The following is a 19,982-nucleotide window of genomic DNA, read 5'->3' as shown; positions in this document are numbered from 1 at the left end:
GGTAGCAAAAGAATTGAATTGCTTCCTATATCCAGCACCAGAGTGTCAAGTGATGATTGCAAATGGAGGAACAATAAATTGCTCTGGAAAGTGCCATAATATCAAGCTATCCATGGGAGAATATGTATTGACTAACCCAATGCTTTCCATTCCAATGGGAGGTGCTGATGTTGTACTAGGAGTCCAATGGCTACAATCCTTGGGTACAATAGCTTTTAATTTTCAAGAACTTTTCATGAAATTTTCTGTGGAAGGAAAGGAAGTTGAATTAAGGGGTATTGCAGGGAAACCAGGAAAGATAATCAGCTCTAATGGTATGACAAAGCTTCTAAAAAAGGAGCAAAGGGGTGTAATTGCACAATTATGTTCACTAGATGTTTCCACATTAGAATCATCTATTTCTCCAGATCTCCAAAAAGTCCTGGACAATCATTCCAAGGTATTTGAGACTCCCAAAGGTCTCCCACCTATGCGTGATCATGATCATGCTATTCATCTGATTCCAGGAAGTGTTCCTCCAAACATCAGGCCGTACAGATATCCCTATGTCCAAAAAAGTGAAATTGAACGTATGGTTGCAGAAATGCTAGAGGCTGGTATAATTCAACCAAGTCAAAGTTCTTTCTCTGCTCCAGTAGTATTGGTGCACAAGAAGGATGGATCATGGCGCATGTGTCCGGATTATAGGGAGCTCAACAAGCTCACTATTAAAGATAAGTTCCCCATTCCTGTCATTGATGAATTACTGGATGAATTGCATGGATCAATTTACTTCACCAAGTTGGATCTTCGTTCAGGATATCATCAAATCAGAATGAAGATTGAAGACATTCCGAAAACGGCATTTAGAACTCATGAGGGTCATTATGAATTTTTGGTCATGCCTTTTGGCCTTACCAATGCACCTTCAACATTTCAAGGTTTGATGAATTCAATTTTCAAACCATTCCTTAGAAAATTTTTGTTAGTATTTTTTGATGATATACTTATCTACAGCAAGTCTTGGAAGGATCATGTTGAACATGTTGACAGGGTGCTACAACTATTGGAAGAGAAACAATTATATGCCAAAAGATCCAAATGTTTCTTTGGAGTCCAGGAGGTGGAATATATGGGTCATATTGTATCTCATGAAGGAGTTAAGGTAGACCCTACCAAAATTAAAGCCATTAAGGAATGGAAAATCCCCACATCCATAAAGCATTTGCGCGGATTTCTTGGGTTGACAGGGTATTATCGCAAGTTTGTTAAGAATTATGGGAGAATAGCAGCACCTCTAACGACATTATTGAAGAAAGATGCATTTTCATGGACTCCGGAAGCAACAAAGGCCTTTGAACATCTTAAAGAGGCAATGTGCCAAGCACCGGTCTTAGCTACACCGGACTTCACAAAAACCTTTATTGTGGAATGTGATGCTTCAGGAAATGGAATTGGTGCTGTTCTAATGCAAGATGAAAGACCCATTGCCTTTGAAAGTCGTCCAATCAAAGGAAAGTTTCTAAGAAAAGCTATTTATGAGAAGGAAATGTTGGCAATACTCCATGCACTTAAGAAATGGCGACCCTACCTAATGGGAAGACACTTCAAGGTAAAAACAGATCATGATAGCCTTAAATACTTTTTAGAACAAAGATTATCCTCTGAAGAGCAACAAAAGTGGGTCACAAAGATGTTGGGTTATGACTTTGAAATCATCTACAAAAAGGGGAAGCAAAATGTGGTGGCAGATGCACTCTCAAGGAAGGATGAGGATGTGGAAGCATTGTTGTGCGCTATTTCTATCATCCAACCAGATTGGATAAATGAAGCAAGGGAGGAATGGAAGAATGACGAAGAAGTATGGGCACTTATTCGAAAGCTACAACAAGATTCCAGTACGTCTGATACATTTAGCTGGAAAAATGATTCGTTATGGTACAAAGATCGCTTATACCTCTGTAAGAATTCCCAGCTAAAACAAAAGATTCTTATGGAATTGCACAATTCTCCCTTAGAAGGGCACTCAGGATTTTTAAAAACTTACCACAGGGTGAAGAAGGAATTTTTTTGGGATGGCCTTAAATCAGATATTCATAAGTTTGTGGCAGAATGTTTGGTTTGCCAGCAAAATAAAGTTGAAACAATTAAGACACCGGGTCTATTACAACCTTTACCCATTCCAAGCCAACGTTGGGAGGAGGTATCAATGGATTTTATCACAGGTTTACCCAAGTCTGAGGGAAAGAGTGTCATCATGGTGGTAGTTGACAGACTTACCAAGTATGCACACTTTTGTGCATTATCACATCCATTTAAAGCCAGTACAGTTTCTACTGCATTTATGGAAACAATTCAAAAGCTACATGGAAACCCAAAGATTATTGTAAGTGACAGAGATCCCATTTTCACTGGAAATTTTTGGACAAAATTATTTTCTTGTCTTGGTACTCAGTTAGCTCATAGCTCATCTTATCATCCTCAATCTGATGGGCAAACTGAGATAGTAAACAAATGTTTGGAAGGATACCTTCGTTGCTTTGTATCTGATAAACAGACACAATGGGTCAAATGGTTGCCTCTGGCTGAATGGTGGTATAACACTTCCTTTCATACAGCAACAAAAATGACCCCATTTATGGCACTTTATGGGTATCAACCACCATCCATCACATCATATTTAAGAGAAAATTCTAAGGTTTAGGCAGTGGAACATCACATCGAACATCAACAACAAGTCCTCCAACTCTTAAAGGATAACCTTGTGTTGGCACAGAATAGAATGAAACAACAGGCAGATCAACATCGCAGTGAAAGAAGTTTTGATGTAGGTGATTGGGTATTCCTATGGCTACAACCATATAAGCAAATGTCCCTCAAGCAAGCTAAGAAGGATAATAAATTATCACCAAAGTATTATGGTCCGTACAAGGTGTTGCAAAAGATTGGTACTATGGCATACAAATTGGAGCTTCCTGCAGCTTCTCGATTGCACCCAGTTTTCCATGTTTCATGCTTAAAGAAGGTTATAGGCGACAAGCTCCCAGTTCAAACAATATTGCCAGAACTTGACGAAGAAGGAAAAATTATATTGGAACCAGAAGCAGTTATAGAAACAAGAACTCGACAGCTACGAAATCGATCAATTTCAGAGTACCTTATCAAGTGGAAGAACTTATCCGCTGAAGATTCCACATGGGAGAACGAGAATTTTATGCAGAAGTATCCTGAACTACTCAAGCGTTGAGGACAACACTTTTTTGAAGGAGAGGGGCATGTTGGGTCCCTATAATACTAGTGATTACCTCATTACTATTGTAGTTATACCCCTTATTTATATTGATGTACCCATGTAGTGCCCATATTGTTACTATTGTGCCACATAGAAGCCCACTATTGTTATTGTTGTGCCCTACAATATTATTGTTATGTAGGCTTTGATTGTATTGGGACCACTTAGACTCCTATATATAGAAAGGAGGTATTTTCATTTGTAGCATCCAAGAATTGTTCATTTATGTAATGTAAAGGAGGTTGCCCCCTCGAAGAGGCTGAATTCTAAGGCGTGGATCTCTCTTTTCTATCTTTTTTTGAGCTGGTTTCATAACAGACACCAAGATCATCCTTTGTTTCAACATTTTTCCAATAGCCTCTGCTTTTTTATTCAGTATTCCATCATTCCTGCATTCTATATTCCTCCATATCCTCATCAAAACAGTTACTTCCTTATACATCTTGCTAAAATAAAAATAAATGATAAAAAATAGTGCAACCACAAAATTGTAAATGTTGATGGGCATCAATCAATAATAAGCATAAAAACACACACTTCAAAATACTATTCACGTTGTCAAAATTAAAAATAAAATATAAAATGAACTAAATCATAACTTTATTTTAAATATATTGGAAGTAATGCCTCCATGGCTTCCAAGTTGTCGTAAGTTGTATTTGTGTAAGTTTTGAGGCTAATAGTTGTATTAGCTATTTTTAGTAATCTAGATCCACCATTCGTAGATATAGAAATATCAAGTATTCATATATATGTAATGTCTATGAAGTCAATAAAATCACATGTGTTTGGCGTTGTGTGTGTCCAATTTCTCTGGCTCTCTTCAGATTTCGAACATGATATCAAAACTTGTTCTAGCTTGATTCCTTTACAGGGAAAGCCATGAAGACGTGAGAGCAATGAAAATAATTGGTTATATTAGGGGTAGCTTAAATGTGTGCTTGTGTTTTGTGTTTTTGTACATGTGTATTTGGTTTTGTAGTTGTGCAAATGGCAGAGGAGTATGCGGTGGAGCTTTCGTGAGAGGTGTAGATTCTTGTTACACCGATAGGCATTCTCCCTATCAAAATCGGCAAGTTAATCATTTTCTTAATTAACCTTTTTGATCAGATGGCCTAAATTGAAATATGCTAGTATATTCTTGTAGTCGTCACTAAATCAATGAATGAAATTCGCTACAGTAACTTTCTTGCATGTCTAGAACACATACTTAGATCATACTTAAATTAATTTTTTACAAAGCATGATTAAAAATTTATTGTGCCTATTGTTGATAACCACGTATGTAGGATTAAGAAAATATGAAATAAAAAAAGTAGTGTCGAACACCCGTCTTTCACAGTGCCTTTGAAAGTGGTCTCTTTGCATTCTGAAATGTATGCATGGTTGAAGCATAAGGACACATTTTGATCCATTACAATGACGGTTGAAGGATTTATGCTCAACAATCATCCATAACCATGACAATAAGGTATTTAGGCATAAATTCGAGTAATAAGTACATGTTTCATGCATTAGAATGACGGTTGAAGCATTTGTGGCCGACAATCATCAATAACCACGACAATGAGGTATGTAGGCATCGATAGATGAAACATTTCTTTAATTCAGTTAAGTACAGTCGAAATATGAAACGTTATTCCTATTCGCAGTCTCCTCCACCAGAGGTTTTGAGTTTTTAGTTACATTACAAAAGTTCGAAGTTCATAGTATGGCCCATTCGATATATTATAATCAAACGTTGTGTGGATGCATGCATTTCTTTGTTAGCACTTAAGGTTGTTGGAATTGTTGAAGGATAACTGGAATGCTGGCTTCTCTTGGCTTTTATTTGGTAAAAAAGGTGGCAAATCTCATTGTGTTTTTAATTGTTTCCAAGCTCTCGCGGCTGTCTCTAATAATTTGGTGTAGTTCGTGTCTGATTGAATTATTCCCTACTATTTTTTCAGGTTTCAGCATTGGAGAAATGCTTTCTCAGTGATTGTCAAATGCTCCGTGGATGCATGCATTTCTTTGTTAGCACTTAAGGTTGTTGGAATTGTTGAAGGATAACTAGAATGTTGGCTTCTCTCGGCTTCTATCTGGTAAAAAATGTGGCAAATCTCATTGCATTTTTAATTGTTTCCAAGCTCTTGCTGTTGTCTATGATAATTTGATGTAATTCCTATTTGATTGAATTATTCCCTAGTATTTTTTTAGGTTTCAGCATTTGAGAAACGCTTTCTCAGTGATTTCGTTTTTAATTGTTTCCATCCTATCGCGGCTGTCTCTAATAATTTGGTGTAGTTCATGTGTGATTCAGTTATTCCTTACTATTTTTTCTGGTTTCAAAGGCGTTCATAAATCGATCTTACATGTATGTACAATTTTTCTTTCTGCGATATTTTTCCACTTTAATTCAAATGATAGCCTTGTCACATTTCCCAAGGTTTAACCTCATCACAATTGGCCATCGGTCCTTCCATGGTCATATGTATATATATGTATCTTCATCACCCCTTCCGCTCCGATATGCTATATCAGAGCATTAACATATGTTATAACATTAAACCACTTTAATGGAAATATATGGATTACACAGGAAACCCACTCCGAATCATATATATAGCGGATCTCAAATTTTATAGATTCGCCACTATACACCCATCAGTTCCAGGTCTACAAGCCTTTCAATTGTGCACTCCGATCTGCGCTTCCTCCGATTGTGATTTGCGATGAAATCTTGACCGTCGATCTGGTTCACAATCCGACGCTTGAGATTAATTCGCGTGATCGCATATCTCTCAAGCTCAATGTCATACTCCTTCCACTTCCATGGGCCGATCCGATATATTTACGGACCTGATAGGGATATCCCCTTACAAAACCTTTGGTTCCATATGTTTTTAACGTATAAATCTCTTATCAGCACATATTTCCTTATAAACCATTTACAAAGGAAAATGCCTACATAAACATACCTTTCTGCACTTCCGTACAGCCTTGTCACTTTTCTCGAGGTTTGACCTCATCACAATCGGTCATCCGTCCTTCCATGGTCATATGTATATATATGTATCTTCATTGTCCCTTCTGCTCCAATATGCGATATCGAAGCGGAAACGTATGTTTTAGCAATAAGGTACTTTAACCGAAATATATGGACTATACAGGAAAGCCGCTTCGGAATCATATATATAGCGGATCTCGAATTTTATAGATTTGCCACTATATGCCCATCGGGTCCAGGTTTCCAAGCCTTTTGATTGCGCACTCTAATCTGCGCTTCCTCTGATTGCGATTTATGATCAAATATTTACCATTGATCTAGTCCATGATCTGACGCTTGAGATTAAGTCGCGTGATCCTATATTGCTCAAGCTCAATGCCATACTCCTTCCGCTTCCATACGCCGATATAATATCTTTATGGACCCAATAGGGATATAAACCATTTTGTACAATATTTCAATTCCGGTAGTTGATTCCTACTACTTTTTTCACCATTTGTTTGTGTAATTGGGTTTTCCACTTGCGGGAGCTAAACTGTATTATGAGCCCGCCGATGCGATATTTTGCCTTCCTGATTCGATCTGTGATCAGATGGAGCAGATTAACTCACGCAATCACATATTGCTCAACCTCAATGCGAGACTCCTGCCGCTTCCATACGCCGATCCGATATCTTTACGGACCCCATAGTGATATAAACCATTCCCTATAATATTTCAAGTCCAGCACTTGGTTCCGACTGTGTTTTTCAGCGTTTCTTAGTGTAATTGGGTTTTCCGCTTGGGGGAGTTAAACTGTATAATGACCCTGCCGATGTGATATTTTTCCTTCCCGATTCGATCTCAGCCGTTGATCATCCCAGATCTAATGGTTCCTGAGCATCAATCTTTGCTCCTCCGCTCGTTCCTTTTACTTAGAATTTATGCTAAGTCTTCATTTTTTCTCTTCTTTGAAGGGTTCGTCCCGCTGTTATTTTGCCATGCACTCTTCCTCCTAAGCTTTGACTGGTCCTTCTAATGGATTCAACGCCCCATCTTGATCCTCCTCTTTATGTATTCTCTATGTGATTGTTACACTTCACCTGCACATAATGATATAGTTCGCTCATCTTGCACCATTCGATGCTTACACTTATTCAATTTGGGATTAAATCTCTGGGCATATATAAATCAATACATAATTACAAAGTAAGTGCAAGCAATGCAATTTCTCTATGAAACTTTAAAAGTATTTTATCATTACTTATGTTTCTTGCATTTATACACAAATTATTAGTTTGGAAATCATAAGGTTCAACAGTCTCAACTGTTGCTTCACATATCAACTCTTCAAACTGAACTTCATCTCCTTCTTACACAACAACTTGTTCCTATGTTGTCATAGTTTCAAATATCAATGTATTATCAAATTCTTTCTGCTGCAATAAATCATTGCTTCTCTCATTTAACAGACATTCTCCATCCTCCTTTACTTGAGAGTTTTTTATCTTCTGAAAGATACTTCTCCATACTTTTGGTAGCGTCAAAAGATTGGTCATCCTCTGTAAAGCACTCCTCTGTTAGTGTTCCTTCTCCCAAGGTTAAATCGTCTGCATAGGTTCCTTCCTTCTTAACATCTTTCAACAGATGTCCTTCCTTCTTAGTAACTGTCTCAACAACTTCCATGGCTATTTACACTGTTTCTATCATCATGGTGGATTTGTGATCCTTAACTATGTTTTCAGTTAATATAATCTCAAAAAAATGGAAAATTGTGTGTGGTAAATTATGTATTTATGTTACTTTTAATTTTATTCAACATCAAATTGTTTTTTTGATATCGAATGCCTTTTTTTTTACTGTTAGGTGATTTCACTATTTCACCATGGATCTAGCTATTTGGAGTTCTCTTCCTTTCGAAGTTCTTGAACTTGTCTGGCTGTGGCTCCTTTATCGATTGTGAGAAAGTTTGGCATTATATGTAAAAAATGGAAGAATGCTTTGCAGAACCCTTCTTTATTTTTACATTGCAAGAATATCTCCATGAACCAGTTTGGATTTCTCATTCGTTTCCTCAATAATGAAGAAAATTGTTTTGTTGCCCAATACCTTAATCAGAATAGCCACATATATCAATTTCATTTGGGATTCATAGATTCAAGATATAGAGTAGAGCGTGTTGTTGGACCAATGGTGGTTTTATCCTCACCAACAGAACGCTCCCAAACACACAACTATTTTGTAACAAATCCATTTACAAAGGCATTTAAAAACATAGGGCCAGTACGAATTGGAGACTCGAGGTTCTTTTCATTGTTGGAAAATGTAAGCAGTAGAAAATATGAATGGGTTGTTCTAAAAACATATCTATGATGGAATGTAGTTTGAATTTAATGTTTGTAGTAGTCTTCAAAGGGCATGGCAAAGAGCTGTTGTTCCATTTGGTGGCACTTCACCCCTCAAGAATGTAGTGTTTTATAAAAGTAAATTGTTTTGGCTACATCTCGACAAGGAATATGAAGATTATCCTCGGTATGGGTATACAATCTACTAGTTTTACATAATAAAAAATGAGTGGGGTTTTCATTTGTTCCAATCAGTGACATACGTTGCGTGTCGTTAGCAATATACATGAATCAGATGATATGCCTTGTCAATGATGGGTCCACTTCTGTATGGTCAATTGAAGAATTAGATCATTTCCAATTTGGTCAACCATGTTTTGAACGAAGAATTGACTGCTTTGAAGATGATTGGGGTTTCATATGGAAGCTGCTGGAAGAAATTTCTTCAGATATAAATAGCAAATGTCCTGGATATCTTCTGTTCCGAACAGTCCATGGTCTGGTTCTTATGTGCAATTGCAGTGAAGTTCCTTTCCTATTGTATGACATGGTAACTCGCATTTGTTTTCCAATAGATATTGATAATTCAACTAATGAGCATATGTCTCGGTTTCGCTACCCAGCACAAGAGGACTGCAATGATCTGATTGAGTATGGATATGTTTTTGCAATTACTACCTGTAAGGATTCTGTTGATGAGATTCCACCATTGGATATGGTGATGGATTCTTAGGATATTAGTATTCTTAGGAATTCTTATAAATATTTTCATTTTATATACTCTCTGTGGTTGTGGAAAATATTTCCATTTTTGCCTCTATACATACTATGCGTTTTTATGGTAATAATTTAAAATTATGTTTGTATCGATATTTGTGATGTAAAATATTTAATATTGTTTCCGCTAAAGTTTTCTTATTTACATGTTGATGTTTCTCGATGTTGTGATTTTTTCTTTGTTTGTATAATTATAATTTCTAGGATTTATGTTATACATTATATTTGTAATGGTTTTTATCATTGATTCTCAAACAGTTTTATATGTTTATGTTCATTTTAATATTTATATTTATATTTTGATAATATATATAGTTCCAAATATATAGTTTATTGTGTCGCAATAGTATGGGTTCCATTTTGATTATAATATGATACATGGAAATTTAGACTTATTTTTTTGTTTGAGCCATTTGGAAGAATTCAGTTGTTTTTTTTGCCATTTTGAAATTTTTTGATTTTTTTTTAGGCATTTGGAAAAAGCCTTATACATTTTCATAAGTTTATATGGTTGGAAAAAAACATAAGATATACACTTTTTATGTTCCATGTTTATGATTGCATAATGAATCATTATTATTCATTGTAGACATGTCATCTGAAGGCACAAGCATGCGTGCAAGAAAAAGAACTTTGTCATCACAATCACGTGAGAGGTCTAATGAAAGTCATTGTTTGCAGTATCAACAAAATAAGGATGTGATAAATGAGCATAGGAGAGTTGAATATAAGATAAAAATGAGTGAAGCCACTCTTCAAAATGATTCTATAGTTCCTTGTAAGTCGTAGTATAGACGATATAATGGAAAGAACATTTCCCGTTGATAGTTCATTATCAAGATATGCTCCTCCTCAGAATAGTGTTGTTGCTTGATGCTCTTCTAAAAATGTTCATAACATTGGGGAAACATCTTGCAATCGGTAAGAATTCCATATCGACATTGTGCATGCAAATTGCCACCCTAACTCTTCCATGTTTCCAATTACATGTTCTGATGGAAAAATGTTGCAAATAAGCCATGGTCTAGGTAAGAATGACATTTTGTGTGATGATTTGAATAATAGTTTACTTGGCCATTCGTTTGGTAATTTGGATTCAACTGCTTGAAACAAAAGACTTTCAACTCCCACTTCTTAAAGTAATGTGGTCCCACCAAGAGAATCAGTCATCCCTGGTAGCATTTTGCATGGCAAAATGGAGGTAACACAATTATATTTTGGTTTTCGCTACAATAGTGGTTGTTCAGCTACATTCCAGACTAACGTAAATTTTCAGTGCTTTTGATTTGCTTTTCATTTTTTAAATTTTCAATTGCTTGGACAATGGATTTTATGGCGTCTTTTATTTTCTTTGAACAGGACAAAAGTCATTCCAATAGAGGCATAGAAATTAACTTCATAGATGTTACATCTACTGATGTTAGAAGTGAAGAGGAACTATCTCATAGCGTTCATCCACATCTCCAAACAAATGTAAATGTTGAGTGGATTTGATATTTTTCTCATTTTCTCATTTACAGTTTCCTTGAAATTGTGTTTTGTAACATTTCATGGAGAAACCATGAGGTCATATCGTTAGGTTGGCCAATTGGAATCCAAATGATCAAATTGTAAAACTATTGTAGATGTATTTGATTTATTTTAAAATTTTGAATCTTTCTTTTTTGGACATTTAGTTTTATAATGTATTTTATTTTTTTGAAATAGGAAACAACTCATTTGAATAGAGGAAAAGAAACTACATGCAAAAATGTTTTGTCCACTATTCTTAGAATCTAGGAGCAACCATCTCATAACCCTCATCCGCGTGAAGGCATAAATGTAAATTTTCAATGCATTTGATTCTTTTTCATTTTGTTCATTTATAATTAGTTGCAAATTAAAGTGTTTTATGAAAAAGAGACCTTTACATCCTCTCAGATTCGTGAAATGCACACCATAAATTTGGAAACACATTCTCATAGATTCATTCCACGTGCTTCAAATTTGCAAAGGGAATCTCATGTTCTTGAAGATGAAGTAAATGTTAGAAGATATTTTATTCATCGAAATGGTTTTCAACATGGTTTGGTGAGTAGAGATAATATTCATTTTGATGAAAACATGATTGCAGTGCATAAAAGGTTTCGAGAAAAGATAGATAGCATGTGAGTTGTCCAAATGTGCCACATTTTCCAAGAATCATATCCCGAAATCGTTGTTGTGAGACATTTTGAAGGACCTGTTTGTAGACGATGTAAGAGTGAAAGAGGAGCCCATCATTTTTCTCAGTATAATAACATGGATCCTTGTGAGCAACCTCATATTTTAAGAGATCTTACTCAAGTTGAAGAAATTCTAATAGCACGTTTGAATCCCATTTTGCAAGTGACACATGCTCGAGGTGGGCAATATAAGTATAGTGGTCATACAATTAGCTTTCCTCAAGATATTTCTACAATTGTAAGAAGGTTTCCCCGACGTGTTGAAGATATTGACTTTCTAATTGTGAGGAGACATGGCACCGAGTCTAAATATTATGAATGTTATGTCAAAAGATCTTGAGTGATGAATGCATCGCTTCTCAAAATCCAACATGATCAATACTATTGAGAGGTTGTAATTGATTATGATTCATTGAATGCTCTACCTAAAGGATCAACAGATGTCTCCTCCAAGCTTAAATTTGTTGATTGTCATATTGAAGAATTTGAGATCAATGAAACTAATAATGAAGAGTTTCATGCTGAGCATTTGCCCTCTCATCCTTCTTCCTTTGTTGCTCGCCTACCAAATGAACTCAGAGAAGTGGAAGAAATTAGAGCATTTCTCGATAATGTTCATTCCTCACATGTTCAAGACATGGATTGGCCCACTATTGGAACCTCTCCAGTGACTGAATATAATACAGAGGGGTTGTTCGATATGGCATTCTCAACATTGTTCCCCACTGGTGCTGCTGGTTGGTTGCAACCACGTATTTATAGTGTTGAATTTCATGAGTATGCATTGCATCTTCTTAGGTATTATGATCAGAGATTTGGAAGCCATCCTCAGTTTCAATATTACCTATTAAACATGATAATGTGGCATTAGAGCCAAGCAACTACTGTAGTTTTTACAAAGAAACATTTACATGATAACTCACCTACAACAGTCGAGGAGTTGCGTCACCAACTATCTGATTTACCAGATAATAATTTGGCTGAGCATCTTATACGGTTTGGTTCTTCTCTAAGAGGTACAACAACATACTCGACTAAGTGCAGATATGAATTGATGGACATGATTACTTAGTTAGGATGCCCATCTTTATTTTTTACTTTGAGTGCAGCTGACACAATGTGGCCAAAGTTGCATAACCTCATGCCCATACATTCACATTCTCATTCTTCAAATGATCATCATATGAAAATTGAGAATGTTATCTAGTACCCTTATATTGTTGTGGCATTTATGCACCACAGATTCAATATTTTTCGAGAGGAAGTTATCCAAAAATATCTTAAAGCTAAAGACTTTTGGTACAGGTTTGTGTTGAATTTTTTTCTATACTTTTTCAACTTTTATTGTGATTCTATTTATGTTGTTTGTAGTAACTATATGTTCATTTATTTTAGATATGAGTGGCAACACAGAGGTTCAATGCATATCCATGGTTTCCTATGGTTAGAAGGTGCTCCTAACATGGAAATACTTGATTGGTCAAATAGTTCTGATGTACAACTTGCAAAGATGTTCTTCGACAAATATGTAACTGCATGGAATTTGCATGATGTACATTGTCACAACATAATGGTTCCATGAAGCCTCAACGATCCTGTTGAATACTAGTCAGACTTTCTCTTGTAATCCTCATAATGATTACGAAGAATTGTTAAACTGTGTCCCAATGCACACAAAGTGTACTGTGGATTCTTGTTTGCGCAAAAAGGGCAGTATTCTAAGATGTCGGTACAGTGCTCCATGGGATTTTTTTGGTGAATCAAGATTGTTCATAGATGATCAAGGAAGAAAAAAATATGAGCCAGCAAGAAATGATGATAGGCTCAATGTACATAACATTGACCTTCTAGCAATGTGGCGTGCAAATGTTGATTTCCAACTAGTGCTTTCTCGCTATGCTGTGTTGAAATACATTGCTAAGTATGCATTGAAAGCAGAAAAAAGGTCTAAAATTTATCATCATATGTTAACTAGAATTTCAAATTCTATTGGCCCTAAGGATCGTGCTTTCTGTCCATATAGAAAGTTTCTTACAGAAACGATTGTTGACTGTGACATTGGAGCACAAGAAACATGCCATATGTTCCTTAAGCTTCCTCTTGTTGTTTGTAGTCGGAAATTTGTTTCCTTAAATGTTGGAAGAAAGGTTTTTAGGAAAATATCAAGGGATGGCTTGCAATGTTCATTTGAGAACACTTTCGTTCAACATTATCAGAAGAGACCATTTTTCCTTGAACATCTATCTTTGATAGAAACAACAAGATCTTTAACATTTGATAGAAAGCGTAAACAAGATCCATGGAACCCTATAGATGTTCATGCTGTTGTTTCTGGTTTGGCCATGGTTTCATTCTATTCCTGGTGAGGCTTCAGAGGAATTTGAAACCTTTTTCTGGTCAAAATTGCTATTGTACAAGCCATTTCATGACATTTCTGCAGAAATTGGCCTTACAGTTGAAGTTATTATTGAAAGTTGGAGGAATTTTTTATATTGAGCATGGCATGTTGATAGACACCCATTAACTATAGACAATATTGAAGATGAAGAACATGGTGATTTTTCTAACCACAAAATGAATGTTGAAGATGATTTTTAAGAATGGCAGATTTTCTCTCGTTTGGTTCCACCAAACGATGTGAATGTTTATGATCTTCATGCCCTTGGTCGAAGGGGCTTTGATATATCCTTTGACTACGAAAGTACAACTATTTCTAATGATGTTGCAGAGGAAGCTACTAATTTTATAAGGAATGAAAAATCAACGGGTGATATTATTGACCTTTCAAACAGAACATTTGCATCTCGAGATTCTTTGTCGTAAAAACAACGACTTGCTTTTGAGATTGTGTTAAGGTACTTTGCTGAATATGAAATTCATGAAGATCTTCTTCTTCATGTGCCAACAGGAATAAATTATTTTAATATACATGCAAAAACAATACACTCGGCTCTAAAAATCCCAATTAAAGATATGCAGCCACTACAGGGGCAATCACTTGCAGTATTCCAAGAAGAAATGTGACATGTTATATATATATTGATTGATGAATGAGCTTTCTAGGATCAAGGTTGTTTATGCAAATAGATGCTCGGTTACGACAAGCATTTCTAGAGAAAAAGAATTGTCCTTTTGGTGGGTGATCCATCATCCTTGTGGGTGACCTTGGCCAACTGCCTCCTATCAGAGATAATCCTTTATATGCAGGTAATACAACAGGGAAAGTCTTGTGGAACAAATTCAACATTTTTGTTACTCTTGACACAATATTGCGCCAACAAGGGAATAATGAGAAACAATCTTGTTTATGTAGAGTCCTAAATAACATAAAAAACATAGAACCTGTTCTTGAAGATTGGGACTTTCTTATGTCTCGGGCTGATCTGAGGTTGCATCCTGCAGAAGGAGATTTATTTAGTGTAGCAGTTCACATGTTTCCAACAAATAATTTGGTGTCCTTGAAAAAGAGGCATATGTTAAAATCATTAAATTCTCCAATTGCATGATGTGTTGTTGAATATTCAAGGCATTCAAAAATCGGTGGTGTTGATGATGATCAATTGGACCGTGAAGTTTTGTTGTGTCATGGTTAGCCTGTTATGTTGACATGTAATTTATGGGTTGAAGCTGGCTTGGTGAATGGTGCACTTGGTTTTGTTAAGGATATATTCTATCCACCTACCTCTAAGCCACCTCAACTTCCAATGTTCACAACTGTTGTTTTTGATAAGTATGTTCATGTTCCATTTGATGCAAGCAATCCAAACATTGTCCTTATCACCCCAGTGATAAGAGGAAATCGAAAACAAACTCCTTTGAAGATGGCATGGGCTCTTACAATCCACAAGTCACAGGGCTTGAATTTAGAATGAGTGCCAGTTGATATCAGGAATAAAGAGCGGCAAGAACTACATTCACAGCCATATCAAGAGTGAAATCAATAGATGGTTTACACATTGCACCACCTTTTTCTTTCCAACGTTATGTAAAGATGAAAGATAGCACACATGCTAAAATTAGGAAGAAGGAAGAGGAGCGATTGAAGTCCATATCACTATGAAATACAACTAATAACATTGTGGCCTTATTTATAGTTTTGAACTTCAATTTTGTAGTGGATTATTTGATGTAGACAAAACAAAAAATATATGTTAAGACTCAATGTTCTTTTTGTGGTTGCAATGATATAAATATTCTTATATAAGCCAGGTAATTTATAAACAATGCGATCTTTGATTATTCCTAAAAGACAAATAATCATATAGATGGCTTACTTATCAAATAGAAATATGCATTCATATAATGATTGCTTTGTTTAAGGAATTAAACAAAGTAATTATAAAAACATTATTGTATTCATCAAAATATATATATATATATATATAGTTGACATATATCCTTTGAAATATAACAATTCTGAATCTTCAGAAATGATATGATAAATAATTATTTGAGAAAAAATACATATGTCAACAATAGCAATTGTTAAAGAAGTGTTCATTCACATAAGGAAATAAGACAAAAATAGTGATAGAAGTACCGCATGAATTTGAATCCTTCCAATGTGAACAACACTTCGATTCCACTTTCCTTTTTGAGAAAACCTCTAGAAGATGCAAAAGTGCAAGTCTTGAAAAATCTTCTTCATTTGCAATGTGGTTCTTATATTGGTTTTGGTTTAGATCACAATCAAACTAATCTATTCTGACTCTTCTATAAAAAATATTAATATTGCCACAAGCATCTTAAATAGCATAGTAACATTTACTTCATTTTCAAGAACATGAGATTCACTTCACAAATTTGAGGCATGTGGAATGGATCTATGACAATGTCTTTATCCTACAACTCAAAAATATATAAATATTCTTATCTAAGCCAGGTAATTTATAAACAATGTGATTTTTTATTATTCCTAAAAGACAAATAATCATATAGATGGTTTACTTATCAAATAGGAAGATGCATTCATATAATGGTTACTTTGTTTAAGAAATTAAACAAAGTAATTATAAAAACATTATCGCATTCATCAAAATATATATATCACTAACATATATCCTTTGAAATATAACAATTCTCAATCTTCATAAATGATATGATAAAGAATTATTTGAGAAAAAATACATATATCAACAATAGCAATTTTTAAAGAAGTGTTCATTCACATAAGGAAATAAGACAAAAAACACTTTGATTCCACTTTGCTATTTGAGAAAACCTCTAGAAGATGCAAAACTGCAAGTCTTGAAAAAGATTCTTGATAAAAATGTGAAACCTTGATGCATTTTTTTGGTAAAAAAAGTATTTAGAAGTGCAATAGTGCAACTTCCAAAGTCAAAATTTTATACAAAGTGAGGACCCTTTCTAAATACATGAAAGGGTCTTAAATAATAAAAATTAAAACTACTATCAATAAAAATCGCTATAATTGTTCAAACTGTGACATGAAAATCTGGGATTTGATATAAAATTAGCAGTGCGATGGCGGTTGAACTAATTCATTGAATCAACTTCTTCTCTTATGCTTGCAGCTCATAGATTGCTAGCATTGGTTCGATTTTTGGACACTAACTCATCCTAGAATGTAGCTGGGCTATATAGGTGGCATCGGAAAGTTTAGGAACCATGCATTTGACCGTGTCAGACAGGCATTTCATGGTCATATCTGTTGGCTATAAGGCTTGACTAGAAAAAACCAGAATGCATCCCATGTCAAGTTTTGAACTTCTTCGATTTGTTTTTCTCTGATTTCTAGCTCCTGACTCCAATGATGTTCCAGTGCCTTTGCTTTCACGAGTTTACCTGGAGAGCAATGAAAAATCAAATTAGACATATGTAAATTGTTATTTACTAATTCGATTACACCATTCATTGTAGCTCTGGCTCTAGAAGTTTCTCTTTTGGCTTCCATTAGCTGAGATTCCCATTCCGAAAATAGGATTTCCTTGTGCGATTCTTGTATTTTTGGCAAATTTGCAGCCATTCCTTCCTCTAAATTTTGCCAAGAGAGAAAGTTTTTTATTTTTTCATCCGCTTTCTCCAATTCCAATCTTCTTTCAACTGCATTCTCAATCAATGATGCAGAGATGTCGCACAAGGGGTCGGCCAATGATATATTATGGGAAAGGATGTTCAATTGCCGAGACAAGGCTTTAATTATCTGCAAGGCTTATTTTTTGAATTCAGTAACCTGTGGATAACCCTTGTATTTTTCTATTTGTAATTGTAGTTGTGCAATTTGATCATCCTTGGCCTTATTTTCTTGCTCAATCGCTATTTGAAGGTTGTTTAGTTCTTGAGACAACTTGTGTTGTTTCTGGAGAGCCTGATTATCAATTTTCTGTTTCTCCAGATTCAACTGTTCTTTAAGTTGCTCACTTTGTTGCCTTTGTTCTGCTAGTTGTTGTTCTAGTTGATTAATCTTTTGTTGTTCTTCTACCGATTGGATCTCAAGCTGAGTGATCCATTGATCTTTATCCGTGATTAGTTGACTAACCTCTGAGGCTTTGTCCATTGTTTATTTTGTATAAGCCCTTGCATACTGAGATAATTTAATTAAATCCTCAAAAGGATTGACTTCTGACTTCCATACCACATTCCATTTTGTCCTGAAGAGTTAAAATAGGTCCTTGATCGGTTTTCCTCTTTTCTCATCTATATTTTAACTACAACCCTATGCTTTGGACTGTAGAATACGTCAAGGGGTGGTATTTCTTCTATTTTTAGTACAATCCCTTCTGTGGGATTTTCGGGAATGATTTCTATATCCCCCTGCATTTTGGGTAGGCCGCTTGTCCCTTCAATTGGAACACTAATAACCTCAGACTGTTGTGCTGTGGGCAGTTTTGGTGTAGTGAGGTTTTGGGAGTCCTTTTGCTTTGTCCTCTACCTTTTAGGGCTCTTCTGCTTTTCAGGAATCTTTGGGGTAGTTTTTCCTTCACTTTGGCCTTCATGTTACAGCATAGGGGTGGTATTTAATAAGTCCATCGGTAGAGTTTGAAACCTCCTTGTTATGAAGTTTAGAAATGCCTCTACTCCCTCTGCTCCAAATTTTATTTTTATAAGTTGTTTTACTTGAGAAAATAACTCATCTGAGGTGAACAAATCATCATAATCATCTTTCTCATGTTCAAAATTGGCAATTTTGACATGAGAGTTGAAGTTATAGGCTATTGCTTTTGGATCATATTGCCTCTTTGGAATGATTGCTAACTTTAGCGCTTTTATTTTCTCTACTTCTTTCTCTACATGTTTGAAGTCATGCAGTGTGAAAGTACCACATGGGAGGGGGAATGAAGGCCACATTTGCTTTTTGGACTCCTTTAGGTTTCTAGACATCCCTTCTTCTGTGATTTGATAAGCTATTTCCCTGGCAAATAGTTTATCGAGAATGTATAAGGGGAGAACATGTGGAGTAACAGTGCTTCCAAAAAGTCTAATGTAGGTGAAATTTTCTTCACCAAACCAATTACCAATTGATGTTAAGTCGACACTGGCTTCATCGGATAACCGAGGAGCGGGTTTATTGAATATAGCATAATGAACAAGCAAGACAAAACCATGACAAATTCTATAAAGATGGTTTTTATAATGGGTTTTCCACAATTCCTTATGATAGATGTGAATGGGGGTTGGGTCTTGTGGAGTCCATTTCCAACCTAGAATGGAGTAATCAGAATTGAAACAGATAGTGGCCATAATGCAGGAACTCATATAAAATGGGGGTATTACCTGGGTAGTCACAAACCTATTTCTTCTATAATCGAGGATATGGTTGGCCATTTTATCAAACAAAATGGTTTCCTAATCCATGATATACGAGTTAACTGTTGCCTCCGTTAAAGAAACCATTTCAATTGGAAACCTAGCGGAATCGGAGACTCCAAAGAGTCTACATATCATAGCACCAACATAACAATAAGGAGATGCTAAGGAGTCAACAGAATACATACCTGATGATTCATGCTTGTGTTTGTTTGGGTAATGCCTCCATTGCCTTATAAGATCTGATTCCATGTCATTTTGTTTGGCAAAGGCTTTGATAAATGCCTTGTTGTAATGCTTCTTCAGTTCTGCCAAATGGTACATCTTTTTGATATCTTCTACTCTGAATGACCCGAACATCCTTCCATCAGCTATAAAAAATTCTCTGTCTATTATGTTGATGCTCTCGATTACCCATCTAACTAAGTCATTGTAGGGTAATATTCTAGGGCAGGCAGCTATTCTGTGGAGAAAAGAGCAGGCCAAATCCTTGAGAGTATTCTCTGATTTGTCAATGGAATCAATTGTTCCCTTTTCTTCTTCAATTACTTCTGGATCTTCAGCTTCCAATAAATTGTATATGCTTTCCCATGAAGCTTTGCCCAGGCCGGCACAGGTAGTATCACGTATCAAGACCTTCTTTACTGGTT

The sequence above is a fragment of the Pinus tabuliformis genome, chromosome 5_2 (assembly GCF_031772625.1).
Source record: "Pinus tabuliformis cultivar Carrire ecotype Pingquan chromosome 5_2, CPIR1, whole genome shotgun sequence".
Lineage (NCBI taxonomy): Eukaryota > Viridiplantae > Streptophyta > Pinopsida > Pinales > Pinaceae > Pinus > Pinus tabuliformis.
This window is presented reverse-complemented; position numbering follows the sequence as displayed.